General features: G+C 35.2%; 1 protein-coding gene and 1 long non-coding RNA gene across 7 annotated transcripts in view; one reads left to right on the top strand and one right to left on the bottom strand.

Moving 5' to 3' along the window:
* The window catches only part of LOC127949660 (uncharacterized), a 170,722-nt gene that overhangs the window by 30,105 nt on the left and 125,292 nt on the right, over window positions 1–15,325 (bottom strand). The window lies entirely within an intron of this gene.
* The window catches only part of LOC127949673 (uncharacterized), a 170,816-nt gene that overhangs the window by 7,979 nt on the left and 147,512 nt on the right, over window positions 1–15,325 (top strand). Inside the window, exon 1 of one of the 4 annotated variants that reach the window (XR_008152416.1) lies at window positions 8,468–8,508. The exons of 2 other annotated variants lie outside the window; for them this stretch is intronic. This is a non-coding gene — a long non-coding RNA (uncharacterized LOC127949673). Of the gene's footprint in view, window positions 1–8,467; window positions 8,509–13,914; window positions 14,056–15,325 lie in introns of those variants that run through there. One more of the 4 variants, XR_008152411.1, reaches the window with a different exon arrangement.

A 15,325-nucleotide genomic window follows, 5' to 3' on the forward strand; every position in this document is an offset into this window, starting at 1 on the left:
ATAAATATAATGTCACAGGATGTCATAGGTCAGTATCAAATGAGTTTGAAATTATTATTTGCAGCACAAATAAGGTTTTTTTAGGATTTTTAAAAATCCCTAAAACTGTCAGAAAAAGGTTAAGGCCTAAGCTATTTCTATGTGAGTGGCTAATTTTATTTTTGTTTTTATAATTGTAATACACAAACTATGAAATTATACAAAATGTATAAAAAGATAAATAAATAAATACGCACACATTAAAAAAGCAGCCAAGTCGAATGAGTTTCCTTTTTTATATAGATTAAAATTGAAGACAGAAGCAAGTGGTAAATGTGGTCACTTTAATATTCAAATCCAGTAGATCCAGTTTATGTTCACGTGGCTGTTTTCGTTTATAGTCGCCAAGCTATTATGTGTTTTGAAATAATCTTGTCCGTGATGTGTTCGGTCTTACGACGAAAGCCAGAATCCTGCAGCTCGAGAGATATGTTATTCTGCCAGTCGCGCTTTCAAATAGTCTTGCACACTTAAACAGGTCACAAACACCTGTATTTAGCTCTTGTAGTGTTACAATGGGTTTATTGTGTGCATTTGTGGTAATATTTTATTTAAAAAAGCTCTTAAACAAGAATAAATTCGTTTGTTTTGAGCTGGACACTGTACGCGCTGATCGGAGGCGGTGATTTCAGATAGGCAGCTGCAAATATTTCATTTTCACACAAACAGTTCAAAAACATCTTAATTTAGCTCTTGGTGTGTTCTAATTGGTTGATTGTGTGATATCGCTGTAATAATTTATTTTTAAAAGCTTTAAAACAGGAATAAATTCGTTTTCTCTGAGCTCTTTACTCCAGACGCTCGTGATCACAGCGGTGATTCATCTCTCCTATTTCTCACGTATCTCTGGCCAGAAATAATTTATCCATGAGCCCTGAACCGGTAATAATCAGATATGTTGGTTTAGCTTGTCAGTGTGAATTAAATCTAAGTATTTGTTTGTATTTTTAACCGATTTAAAAGTGAAAGTAAAAGTCCGGCAATTGAACCTGTAGGGGCGCTATTTCTCTCAGACAATGGAAGTCTGAAGCACATATACTCAAACAGAGGGACAGAGTGAGATGAGATGTCTGACAGTTTTTTAATTTTCTGTTATCCATACAGTGTTGTAAAGTCGTGAAACTATGCATATTTCCTCAGAATGACTTTTTCATCTGTATGAAAAAATTATTTGACGTGTTTGGAAGCTGCAATTTAAAAATACAATAATGATTCCCTTTGTAAGGTCATTTAAAAAAATCACCACGGCAAAACCATTCAAGCTATCCAAAATCCATTCACAATTTAAGTTCCTATCAGAAATACTGATGTGTGTTCAGAGTTTTGTGAAATTCTAAGTATGTTATTTGCCTCAAAATCACCTGAGAAGTATTCCAGTTTGACATGTTGCCACGGCAACAATTTTTTAGATATCAATATCCCCCTTGCAGATTTATATCAGCTGTGTTTTAACATTATTCTGATGAAGTTTGAAGCAAATCGAGTAATAATAAGATGCTGAATTCAAATCATTTTGAAAATGACACACTTCCTTCTGCCAGTTGGTGGCGCTATAACTTTGACTCCTAATAGTCACATATATGCGATCGACATTATACAACGAATAATCTGATGAAGTTTAATTAAAATCAGGAAATGTATGTGGATGGTATTAGACACTTCCTGTTTCTCATTTCTCGCCATAATTTCAACGCCTCGCCACGAGCAAACCGTTTGAGATATCAAAAATCCCCTGGCAATTTTTCATCCCCAGTGTCTTGAGATCATGTTGACCGAGTTTGGCGGCAATCGAGAAAAAAAACCTATGACAAGTATTTCAAATTCCAGAGCATGCGCTTTTTACATAACTCTAAATAGCTGACTTCCTGTTGGGTGGAGCCTATGACATGCAATACGAAAGTTGTTCGGCACGATGAGATCTATATGTGTACTGAGTTTCATATTAATACGTGCAAGTATGTGTGAGCTATACATCAACATTTCTGACTGTGTTCCAGGGGGCGCCGTAGAGCCCCTGTGCCACGCCCGGGTCCCAGCCTCTGCAGGCTCCTAAAGGCCACAGATTCCAAAGTGTGCGCAAATTTTCAAGAGTTTTTGAGTATGTTAAGGACCCCAAAAGCCCCCACAACTTTGACGAAAAATTTGAATACTAAACCCTAAATAGCCAACTTCCTGTTGGGCGGAGCCTATGATATGCAATACAAAAGTTGTTTGGATTGATGAGATTTATATGTGTACCGAGTTTCATTCGTCTACGAGCAAGAATGTATGATATATGGCCCTCCATATTCCAGGGGGCGCTGTAGAGCCCCTGTGCCACGCCCGTGTATCAGTCTCTGCCCAGCCCTAATGGCCGCAGGTTCCAATCTGTGTGCCAATTTTCAAGACTTTTTAAGCACGTTAAGGGCCCCAAAAGCCCCCGAGACGTTGGAAAAAAATAATAATAATAATAATAATAATAATAATAATAAAAAATAATCCTAAGGAAAACAATAGGCCTCTCGCCCTTTGGGCTTGAGCCCTAATAATCCTAAGGAAAACAATAGGCCTCTCGCCCTTTGGGCTTGAGCCCTAATAATAATAATAATAAAAAATAATCCTAAGGAAAACAATAGGCCTCTCGCCCTTTGGGCTTGAGCCCTAATAATAATAATAAAAAATAATCCTAAGGAAAACAATAGGCCTCTCGCCCTTTGGGCTTGAGCCCTAATAATCCTAAGGAAAACAATAGGCCTCTCGCCCTTTGGGCTTGAGCCCTAATAACAAATAATCCTAAGGAAAACAATAGGGCTCTCGCCCTCCAGGCTTGAGCCCTAATAACAATAATAAAAATACAAATTTTTTTTTTTCCTGATTATTAAAGGGATGATTAGGTCTCTCTCTCTCTCTCTCTCTGCCAGACAGCCCCTCCCTACAGTCCACACACACTGTCACAGTCACCAACCCCCTCACACTCCCCCTCCCTCTCCCCCTCCCTTCCCTCACACAGACAGGGTGGCCAGAGTGAGATCATGTCAGTTGAGAAGTCTGACAGTTTTTTAATTTTCTTTTATCCATACAGTGTTGTAAAGTCGTGAAACTATGCATATTTCCTCAGAATGATTTGATCTTTGTATAAAAAAATGCTTCGAAGTGTTTGGAAGCTGCAATTTAAACATACAAGCCAATTAATGATTCCCTTTTTAGTTCTGTGTTTGTTTATTTTTTTATTTATTTTTTTTTATTTTGGAAGATAACAGCCTTTAATCTCCTCTAAATTAATGTGCATATAAACTATGAACAATTTAATTATAGCTGTATTTATAAAATGCTTAATAAAATATTAATTTTGGGAGAAGGATATATAAAGCATGAACTGGCTATTTACTAATGCTTAGCTAGGAGTGCAGCTATTATGAAGTGTTACCAATGCATTTACTAATGTTAACAATTGAGAAATTATTTTAAAGTGTTACCAAATCCTTAAATAATTTAAAAGTGTTTTGTTATGATTTCATTAACCTTTAAGCATTTGTGAAATAGTTCTGCTTGCATCACAGCTTAGTCTTGATCTGTGAGCTGAACAGTTTTACTGTTACATCCATGAGATTATGTAAATTCAAATAAATGTCATGTCACAGGGTGTCAGAGGTCAGTATCAAATGAGTTTGAAATTATTATTTGCAGCTAAAATAGGTATTTTTTGAATTTTTTTTAATCCCTGAAACTGTCAGAAAAGGATAAGGCCTAAGATATTTCTTAAGCTGTAATGAAAACAGCACAATTAGCAACAACAAGAAAAAATTAACAATTTAAAATAACATTTTTTTTCTGGTGATTAAAGATATGTTTAAGTCCCTCTCTCTCTCCCTGTCTTGTCTGCCACTCACCTCACACCTCACACCTCTCCCCCACTCACACTCACACACACACACACAGTCAGCACGCATACATTCCTCACACAGAGTGACAGAGTGAGATCAGATGTCTGACAGTTTTTTATTTTTCTTTTAATCATACAGTGCTGTAAAGTCATGAAACTATGCATATTTCCTCAGAATCACTGGTTTTCTAAATGAAAAATGTTTTTTAAAGGTTTGGAAGCTGCAATTTAAAAATACAAGACGATTAATGTTTCACTTTTTACTGTTATTTCAAAAAATCACCACGACAAAACCGTTCAAGCTATCCAAAATTCATTCGCAATTTAAGTTCCTCAATGTTTTTTCTTAATGTAGACAAAGTTTGGTGTGTATAGTGTACTTCCCCTGGGAGGAGTATGCATTAATTCACAAAAGAAAATTCCCAAAAATCCATATTCAAGTCAAAATAGCCAACTTCCTGTTGGTCATAGCTTATGACTGCGAATTAGAAAGTTGTCCGTCTTGATAAGAACAATTTATGTACCAAGTTTGGTGTCTGTAGCTAAAACTAACCCCCCCACTTTTGACAAAAGGTGGCGCTATAGAGTGCCTCTTCCACGCCCTTTTAAAAGCTTTTGCCATGGTCTAGCTATCTTTAATACTGATATCTGTTTCGAGTTTCATGGAAATCTGAGCTAGTTATCTGCCTAAAAATCACCAGAACAGAACATTCAAGTTTGACACGTTGCCATGGCAACACTATATTAGATATAAATATCCCCACGACAGATTTTCTTCGGCCGTGTTTTGTCATTATTCTGATGAAGTTTGAAGCAAATCAAGTAAAAATAAGATGCTGAATTCAAAGCGTTCTGAAAATGATTCACTTCCTGCTGCCAGTTGGTGGCGCTATAACTTTGACTCCTAATAGTCACATATATACGATCGGTATCATACAACGAACAAACCAATTAAGTTTGATCAAATTCAGCAAATGTATGTGGATGTTATTATACATTTCCTGTTTCTCATTTCTCGCCATAATTTCAACGCCTCGCCACGGGCAAACCGTTTGAGATATCAAAAATCTCTTCGCAATTTAGCATCCCCAATGTCTTGAGATCGTGTTCACCGAGTTTTGTGTTGAACGGGTGGAGTTCCTCAGAGGAGTATATCAAATTCCAGAGCATGTGTTTTTCATAAAACCCTAAATAGCCAACTTCCTGTTGGGCGGAGCTTATGACATACAGTGTGAAAGTTGTTTGGTTTGATGAGTTATATATATGTACCAAGTTTCATATGTATACATGCAAGTATGCATGATATATGGCCCTCGGTACTACAGGGGGCGCTGTAGAGCCCCTGTGCCACGCCCGTGTATCAGACTCTGCCCGGCCCTAATGGCCGCAGGTTCCAAGGTGTGTGCCAATTTTCAAGAGTTTTTGAGCATGTTAAGGGCCCCAAAAGCCCCCGAAACCTTGAAGAAAAATAATAATAATAATAATAATAACAAATAATCCTAAGGAAAACAATAGGGCTCTCGCCCTCCAGGCTTGAGCCCTAATAACAATAATAAAAATACAAATTTTTTTTTTTCCTGATTATTAAAGGGATGATTAGGTCTCTCTCTCTCTCTCTCTCTGCCAGACAGCCCCTCCCTACAGTCCACACACACTGTCACAGTCACCAACCCCCTCACACTCCCCCTCCCTCTCCCCCTCCCTTCCCTCACACAGACAGGGTGGCCAGAGTGAGATCATGTCAGTTGAGAAGTCTGACAGTTTTTTAATTTTCTTTTATCCATACAGTGTTGTAAAGTCGTGAAACTATGCATATTTCCTCAGAATGATTTGATCTTTGTATAAAAAAATGCTTCGAAGTGTTTGGAAGCTGCAATTTAAACATACAAGCCAATTAATGATTCCCTTTTTAGTTCTGTGTTTGTTTATTTTTTTATTTATTTTTTTTTATTTTGGAAGATAACAGCCTTTAATCTCCTCTAAATTAATGTGCATATAAACTATGAACAATTTAATTATAGCTGTATTTATAAAATGCTTAATAAAATATTAATTTTGGGAGAAGGATATATAAAGCATGAACTGGCTATTTACTAATGCTTAGCTAGGAGTGCAGCTATTATGAAGTGTTACCAATGCATTTACTAATGTTAACAATTGAGAAATTATTTTAAAGTGTTACCAAATCCTTAAATAATTTAAAAGTGTTTTGTTATGATTTCATTAACCTTTAAGCATTTGTGAAATAGTTCTGCTTGCATCACAGCTTAGTCTTGATCTGTGAGCTGAACAGTTTTACTGTTACATCCATGAGATTATGTAAATTCAAATAAATGTCATGTCACAGGGTGTCAGAGGTCAGTATCAAATGAGTTTGAAATTATTATTTGCAGCTAAAATAGGTATTTTTTGAATTTTTTTTAATCCCTGAAACTGTCAGAAAAGGATAAGGCCTAAGATATTTCTTAAGCTGTAATGAAAACAGCACAATTAGCAACAACAAGAAAAAATTAACAATTTAAAATAACATTTTTTTTCTGGTGATTAAAGATATGTTTAAGTCCCTCTCTCTCTCCCTGTCTTGTCTGCCACTCACCTCACACCTCACACCTCTCCCCCACTCACACTCACACACACACACACAGTCAGCACGCATACATTCCTCACACAGAGTGACAGAGTGAGATCAGATGTCTGACAGTTTTTTATTTTTCTTTTAATCATACAGTGCTGTAAAGTCATGAAACTATGCATATTTCCTCAGAATCACTGGTTTTCTAAATGAAAAATGTTTTTTAAAGGTTTGGAAGCTGCAATTTAAAAATACAAGACGATTAATGTTTCACTTTTTACTGTTATTTCAAAAAATCACCACGACAAAACCGTTCAAGCTATCCAAAATTCATTCGCAATTTAAGTTCCTCAATGTTTTTTCTTAATGTAGACAAAGTTTGGTGTGTATAGTGTACTTCCCCTGGGAGGAGTATGCATTAATTCACAAAAGAAAATTCCCAAAAATCCATATTCAAGTCAAAATAGCCAACTTCCTGTTGGTCATAGCTTATGACTGCGAATTAGAAAGTTGTCCGTCTTGATAAGAACAATTTATGTACCAAGTTTGGTGTCTGTAGCTAAAACTAACCCCCCCACTTTTGACAAAAGGTGGCGCTATAGAGTGCCTCTTCCACGCCCTTTTAAAAGCTTTTGCCATGGTCTAGCTATCTTTAATACTGATATCTGTTTCGAGTTTCATGGAAATCTGAGCTAGTTATCTGCCTAAAAATCACCAGAACAGAACATTCAAGTTTGACACGTTGCCATGGCAACACTATATTAGATATAAATATCCCCACGACAGATTTTCTTCGGCCGTGTTTTGTCATTATTCTGATGAAGTTTGAAGCAAATCAAGTAAAAATAAGATGCTGAATTCAAAGCGTTCTGAAAATGATTCACTTCCTGCTGCCAGTTGGTGGCGCTATAACTTTGACTCCTAATAGTCACATATATACGATCGGTATCATACAACGAACAAACCAATTAAGTTTGATCAAATTCAGCAAATGTATGTGGATGTTATTATACATTTCCTGTTTCTTATTTCTCGCCATAATTTCAACGCCTCGCCACGGGCAAACCGTTTGAGATATCAAAAATCTCTTCGCAATTTAGCATCCCCAATGTCTTGAGATCGTGTTCACCGAGTTTTGTGTTGAACGGGTGGAGTTCCTCAGAGGAGTATATCAAATTCCAGAGCATGTGTTTTTCATAAAACCCTAAATAGCCAACTTCCTGTTGGGCAGAGCTTATGACATGCAGTGTGAAAGTTGTTTGGTTTGATGAGTTATATATATGTACCAAGTTTCATATGTATACATGCAAGTATGCATGATATATGGCCCTCGGTACTACAGGGGGCGCTGTAGAGCCCCTGTGCCACGCCCGTGTATCAGACTCTGCCCGGCCCTAATGGCCGCAGGTTCCAAGGTGTGTGCCAATTTTCAAGAGTTTTTGAGCATGTTAAGGGCCCCAAAAGCCCCCGAAACCTTGAAGAAAAATAATAATAATAATAATAATAACAAATAATCCTAAGGAAAACAATAGGGCTCTCGCCCTCCAGGCTTGAGCCCTAATAATAAAATATAGCTGCAAGCAGCGATGGCGGGCTCAAGCCACCAATGCCATCGCCACCCCGGTGGCATCAGGTAAACTGTGCCCAGCGGGCACATGCATTCACAATATCCCTCTGGCAGTGAGGTTTTAAATGATATGGCAGTTAAAGGGTTAATCCGAATCATCTAGACTTTAAAATCACATTCACAGAACAATATATATATATATATATATATATATATATAACTTTAGTAACACTTTACAATAAGATTTCATTTATAAACATTATGTTAACATGAACAATATTTATATAGCATTCATTCATGTCAGTTAATATTCCAAATTAAACATTAAAACATTGTTTTATTGTGATTTTTTTCCAAGCACATTTTACCAATTCCAAACCATATCAATCTTAATAACTACCATTATTTTTTATTTAATCAATTATGAGTGCTATACAATAGTCCAGGAAAGCTGGAAGAGAAAAACAGGTCAAGAAGAACTGACAAAAAGAATTGCAAAATAATTAGGAATTAATGTGAAGATTAATTTTTTGTCAATTCTGCAAGACAGACTTTCAGGAAAGGAGGTGGAATAAAAATGAGCTCCTAAATCTTAATCCCGGATTCTGGATGATATATTCCTCAAACCATCGGACAAGAGGAGGTGGTGCTGGTCCTTCACGAGTCACTCTAATCTGTTCATTAAGCCTATATATAAAGTCTTAATATATAGTATTTCACAATACTTCATGGTATTCTAATTAAATAATTTTTTGGAATCTTAGATCTCTCAGAACCTGGCACATTGTAATTCTGGAGACTACAGGAAAGTGGCAGTTCTGTAAAATGTTGGCGCTGGAGACTAAATGCTCCCTGATAGTTTCACACCTAATTCACTTAACACACACACAAACACACACACACACACACACACATTAACCACAGTGACAGAGGGACAGAGTGACATCAGATGTATGATAGTTTTTTAATTTTCTATCATCCATATAATGTTGTATAGTCATGAAACTATGCATATTTCCTCAGAATGACTTGTCTGCTATGTGTACATTTTTTTGAAGTGTTTAGAAGCTGCACTTTAAAAAAAATAAAAGACATTTACTGGTTACTTTTTTACTGTTATTTCAAAAAATCACCACGCAAAATCATTCAAGCTATCCAAAATTCATTCACACCTGTTCTGTAAGATAAATTCTTTAAACAGTGGTAAAAGAGGATGTGGTGCTGAACCTTCAAGAGTCACTCAAAACGTATCTGTCCATAAAGCTTATAAAGAATTATTCTTAATATTCAGTTCACAATACTTCAGCTTGTTATTCTAATTAAGTGAGGGTCATTTTATCAGTAAAATACATAAAATACATATTATTTTTCTTTGAAAGATTTCTATAAATGATTTAAATCATACTTGTTTTACAATAATTATTTAAAAGTAATCCTATAGCTCCATCTGGTGGTCATTATTGGAACTAAGAATTGCAAGCTTGATTTATAAGTTATGATAGTTTTAATTTTATGCTGGCTCTTGAAAATGATAAAGCTATGAAACTTACTGTGCTTCCTTCAAATGATGACTTCTACGTATATAAAAAATTATGAAGAGTTGGAATGAAAAATTTTCAAGATATAGTAAAATAACGATTGTATTTTTTTATGTTACTTTAATAAATCGCTATGGCCACACCATTTAAGGTATCCTAAACCCATTCGCAATTTAACATCTTCAGTATATTAGCTTCATGTTAAAAAAGTTTGCTGTGAACTTGTGTCTTCTTGGAGGAGTATGAATTCATTTACAGGCTGATTTTATCATAAATCCACAATAAAATTTCTGAGTTCTGTATCAATCTGTGTTGTTGTTTTTTTTTTTTTTTTTTTTTTTTTTTTTTCATAGGAAGATAACTGACCCTTTACTCTCCTTTTTAATAAATGTGCTTATAAACCAAGAACAAGCTTTTTATAGCTGTATTTATGAACTGCTTACTACTGACTATTAATATTGGGACAAGGCTTTATAAAGCATGAACTGAATATTTACTGTTTGAGTTTGAAATTATTATTTGCAGCACAAATAAGGTTTTTTAGGATTTTTAAAAATCCCTAAAACTGTCAGAAAAGGATAAGGCCTATAAGATTTTATGTGAGTGGCTAAATTTATTTGTTTTTATAACTATAATGCATAAACTATGAAATTATACAAAATGTATAAAAATGTACAACAGTTATTCTTTTCCAATGTTTTTTATTTATTTATTTATTTATTTATTTATTTTTTATTTACATTTCAAAAAATTTGCCTACTGCAATCATTCTAAACAGCTTGAATTAAACCTGTCAATATTTATCATAGACCACTGTAACTGTGTATAATCTAACAAACAAGTTTATTATGAAAATAAAAGTGTGTACACCAGATAAATTGGACGATAAAGAAATTGCTAACAATAGTATAATAGAGCATGTTTTAGGTTTTTAGGCGTTTAGATGCAGAAATGGACAAATCAAATGTAAAATAAAATGTAATTGATTTAATTAAATATAGATTAATTCTTGTTAGAGCAAAATAATAAATAAATAAATAAATAAATACGTACACACATTAAAAAAAGCAGCCAAGATGAATGAGTTTCATTTTTTATATAGATCAAAATTGAAGACAGAAGCAGCTGGTATATGCGGTCACTTAATATTAAAATCCAGTAGATCCACTTCAGATTTATTTCTCAACAGTTTATGTTCACGTGGCTGTTTTCGTTTATATTCGCCAAGCTATTATGTATTTTGAAATAATCTTGTCCGTGATGTGTTCGTTCGTACGACGAAAGCCAGAATCCTGCAGCTCGAGAGATATATGTTATTCTGCCAGTCGCGCTTTCAAATAGTCTTTCACACTTAAACGGGTCACAAACACCTGCATTTAGCTCTTGTTGTGTTACAATGGGTTTATTGTGTGCATTTGTGGTAATATTTTATTTAAAAAAGCTCTTAAACAAGAATAAATTCGTTTGTTTTGAGCTCGACACTGTACGCACTGATTGGAGGTGGTGATTTCAGATAGGCAGCCACAAATATTTCATTTTCACACAAACAGTTCAAAAACATCTGAATTTAGCTCTTGGTGTGTTCTAATTGGTTGATTGTGTGATATCGCTGTAATAATTTATTTTTAAAAGCTTTAAAACAGGAATAAATTCGTTATTCTGAGCTCTTTACTCCAGACGCTGGTGATCACAGCGGTGATTCATCTCTCCTATTTCTCACGTATCTCTGGCCAGAGATAATTTATCCATGAGCCCTAAACCGGTAATAATCAGATATGTTGGTTTAGCTTGTCAGTGTGAATTAAATCTAAGTATTTATTTGTATTTTTAACCGATTTAAAAGTGAAAGTAAAAGTCCGGTAATTGCACCTGTAGGGGCGCAATTTCTCTCAGACAACGGAAGTCTGAAGCACATATACTCAAACAGAGGGACAGAGTGAGATGAGATGTCTGACAGTTTTTTTAATTTTCTGTTATCCATACAGTGTTGTAAAGTCGTGAAACTATCCATATTTACTCAGAATGACTTTTTTTTTCTGTATGAAAAAAGGTTTTGAAGTGTTTGGAATTTAAAAATGCAGGACAATTAATAATTCCATTTTTACTGTCATTTAAAAAAAATCACCACGACAAAACCGTTCAAGCTATCCAAAATCCATTGGCAATTTAAGTTGTTTAAAATGTTTTGGCATCATGTAGACAAAGTTTGGTGTGTATAGTGTTACTCTCCTCTGAGCAGTATGCATTAATTCACAGCTAAATGTAAAAAGAAATCCACATTCAAATCAAAATAGCTGACTTCCTGTTGATCGTAGCTGATGACTGTGAATTAGAAAGTTGTCCGTCTTGATAAGAACAATTTTTGTACCGCGTTTGGTGTCTGTAGCTAAAACTAACCCCCCCACTTTTGACAAAAGGTGGCGCTATAGAGTGCCTCTTCCACGCCCTCTTATGAACTTTTGCCAGTGTCTAGTTATCATAAATACTGATATGTGTTCTGAGTTTGATGAAATTCTAAGCATGTTATATGCCTCAAAATCACCTGAGAAGTATTCCAGTTTAACATGTTGCCACGGCAACAATATTTTTAGATATCAATATCCCCCCAGCAGATTTATATCGGCTGTGTTTTAACATTATTCTGATGAAGTTTGAAGCAAATCGAGTAAAAATAAGATGGTGAATTCAAAGCATTTTGAAAATGACACACTTCCTGCTGCCAGTTGGTGGCGCTATAACTTTGACTCCTAATAGTCACATATATGCAATCGACATTATACAACGAATAATCTGATGAAGTTTGATTATAATCAGGAAATGTATGTGGATGGTATTAGACACTTCCTGTTTCTCAATTCTCGCCATAATTTCAACGCCTCGCCACGAGCAAACCGTTCGAGATATCAAAAATCCCCTGGCAATTTTTCATCCCCAATGTCTTGAGATCATGTTGACCGAGTTTGGTGGCAATCGAGTAAAAAACCTATGACAAGTATATCAAATTCCAGAGCATGCGCTTTTTACATAACTCTAAATAGCTGACTTCCTGTTGGGCGGAGCCTATGACATGCAATACGCACGTTTTTTGGCACAATGAGATCTATATGTGTACTGAGTTTCATATTAATACGTGCAAGTATGTGTGAGCTACACATCAACATTTATGACTGTGTTCCAGGGGGCGCCATAGAGCCCCTGTGCCACGCCCGGGTCCCAGCCTCTGCAGGCTCCTTAAGCCCACAGATTCCAAAGTGTGCGCAAATTTTCAAGAGTTTTTGAATATGTTAAGGACCCCAAAAGCCCCCACAACTTTGACGACAAATATGAATAATAAACCCCAAATAGCCAACTTCCTGTTGGGCGGAGCCTATGATATGCAATACGAAAGTTGTTTGTATTGATGAGTTCTATATGTGTACCGAGTTTCGTATGTCTATGTGCAAGTATGTATGATATATGGCCCTCCATATTACAGGGGGCGCTGTACAGCCCCTGTGCCACGCCCGTGTATCAGTCTCTGCCCGGCCCTAATGGCCGCAGGTTCCAATGTGTGTGCCAATTTTCAAGACTTTTTAAGCATGTTAAGGGCCCCAAAAGCCCCCGAAACCTTGAAGAAAAATAATAATAACAAATAATCCTAAGGAAAACAATAGGGCTCTCGCCCTCCAGGCTTGAGCCCTAAATATAGCTGCAAGCAGCGATGGCGGGCTCAAGCCACCAATGCCATCACCACCCCGGTGGCATCAGGTAAACTGTGCCCAGCGGGCACATGCATTCACAATATCCCTCTGGCAGTGAGGTTTTAAAGGATAGAGGGGAGCGTAGAGGGGAGCGTGCATTTGCAGTGGCTGGGCCACGACTCTGGAATACCCTGCCTTTAGAGATCAGACTGGCCCCTTCCTTGTCTATTTTTAAATCTTTGCTAAAAACTTTTTTATTTTCCTTAGTGTACTGACTTCTGTGTTATGCTACATTTTGAAATGGGTGGTTTTAAATTTTTTGTCTGGTCTATTTTTATGTATGTGTAATATTCTTGCTCTTATGTTAAAGCACTTTGGTCAGCCAGGAGGCTGTTGTAAATGCGCTATACAAATAAATTGAACTTGAACTAGAACTTGAACTTGATATGGCAGTTAAAGGGTTAATCCGAATCATCTAGACTTTAAAATCACATTCACAGAACAATATATATATATATATATATATATATATATATATATATATATATATATATATATATATATATAAAACTTTAGTAACACTTTACAATAAGATTTCATTTATAAACATTATGTTAACATGAACAATATTTATATAGCATTTAACTTAAACATTAAAACATTGTTTTATTGTGATTTTTTTCCAAGCACATTTTACCAATTCCAAACCATATCAATCTTAATAACTACCATTATTTTTTATTTAATCATTTATGAGTGCTATACAATAGTCCAGGAAAGCTGGAAGAGAAAAACAGGTCAAGAAGAACTGACAAAAGAATTGCAAAAGAATTAGGAATTAATGTGAAGATTAATTTTTAGTCAATTCTGCAAGACAGACTTTCAGGAAAGGAGGTGGAATAAAAATGAGCTCCTAAATCTTAATCCCAGATTCTGGAAGATATATTCCTCAAACCATCGAACAAGAGAAGGTGGTGCTGGTCCTTCACGAGTCACTCTAATCTGTTCATTAAGCCTATATATAAAGTCTTAATATATAGTATTTCACAATACTTCATGGTATTCTAATTAAATAATTTTTTGGAATCTTAGATCTCTCAGAACCTGACACATTGTAATTCTGAGACTCCAGGAAAGTGGCAGTTCTGTAAAATGTTGGCGCTGGAGACTAAATGCTCACTGATAGTTTCACACCTAATTCACTTAAAACACACACAAACACACACACACAGTGACAGAGGGACAGAGTGACATCAGATGTATGTTTTTTAATTTTCTGTCATCCATATAATGTTGTATAGTCATGAAACTATGCATATTTCCTCAGAATGACTTGTCTTCTATGTGTACATTTTTTTGAAGTGTTTAGAAGCTGCACTTTTTTTTACTGGTTCCTTTTTTACTATTATTTCAAAAAATCACCACGACAAAACCATTCAAGCTATCCAAAATTCATTCACACCTGTTCTGTAAGATTAATTCTTTAAACAGTGGTAAAAGAGGATGTGGTGCTGAACCTTCAAGAGTCACTTAAAACTGATCTGTCCATAAAGCCTATTAAGAATTATTCTTAATATACAGTTCACAATACTTCAGCTTGTTATTCTAATTAAGTGAGGGTCATTTTATCAGTAAAATTCCTAAAATACATATTATTTTATTTGAAAGATTTCTATAAATTATTTAAATCATACTCGTTTCTCCAATAATTATTTAAAAGTAATCCTATAGCTCCCTCTGGTGGCCATTATAGGTACTAAGAATTGCAAGCTTGATTTATATGTTATGATAGTTTTAATTTTATGCTGGCTCTTGAAAATGATAAAGCTATGAAACTTACTGTGCTTCCTTCAAATGAGGACTTCTACTTATATAAAAAATTATGAAGAGTTAGAATGAAAATTTTTAAAGATATAGTAAAATAACTATTGTATTTTTTATGTTACTTTAATAAATCTCTATGGCAACACCATTTAAGCTATCCTAAACCCATTCACAATTTAACATCTCAGTATATTGGCATCATGTTGAAAAAGGAGTATGGAGTAGTATGAGGAGGAGTATGAA

The sequence above is a fragment of the Carassius gibelio genome, chromosome B1, assembly GCF_023724105.1.
Source record: "Carassius gibelio isolate Cgi1373 ecotype wild population from Czech Republic chromosome B1, carGib1.2-hapl.c, whole genome shotgun sequence".
In the NCBI taxonomy this organism is placed as follows: domain Eukaryota; kingdom Metazoa; phylum Chordata; class Actinopteri; order Cypriniformes; family Cyprinidae; genus Carassius; species Carassius gibelio.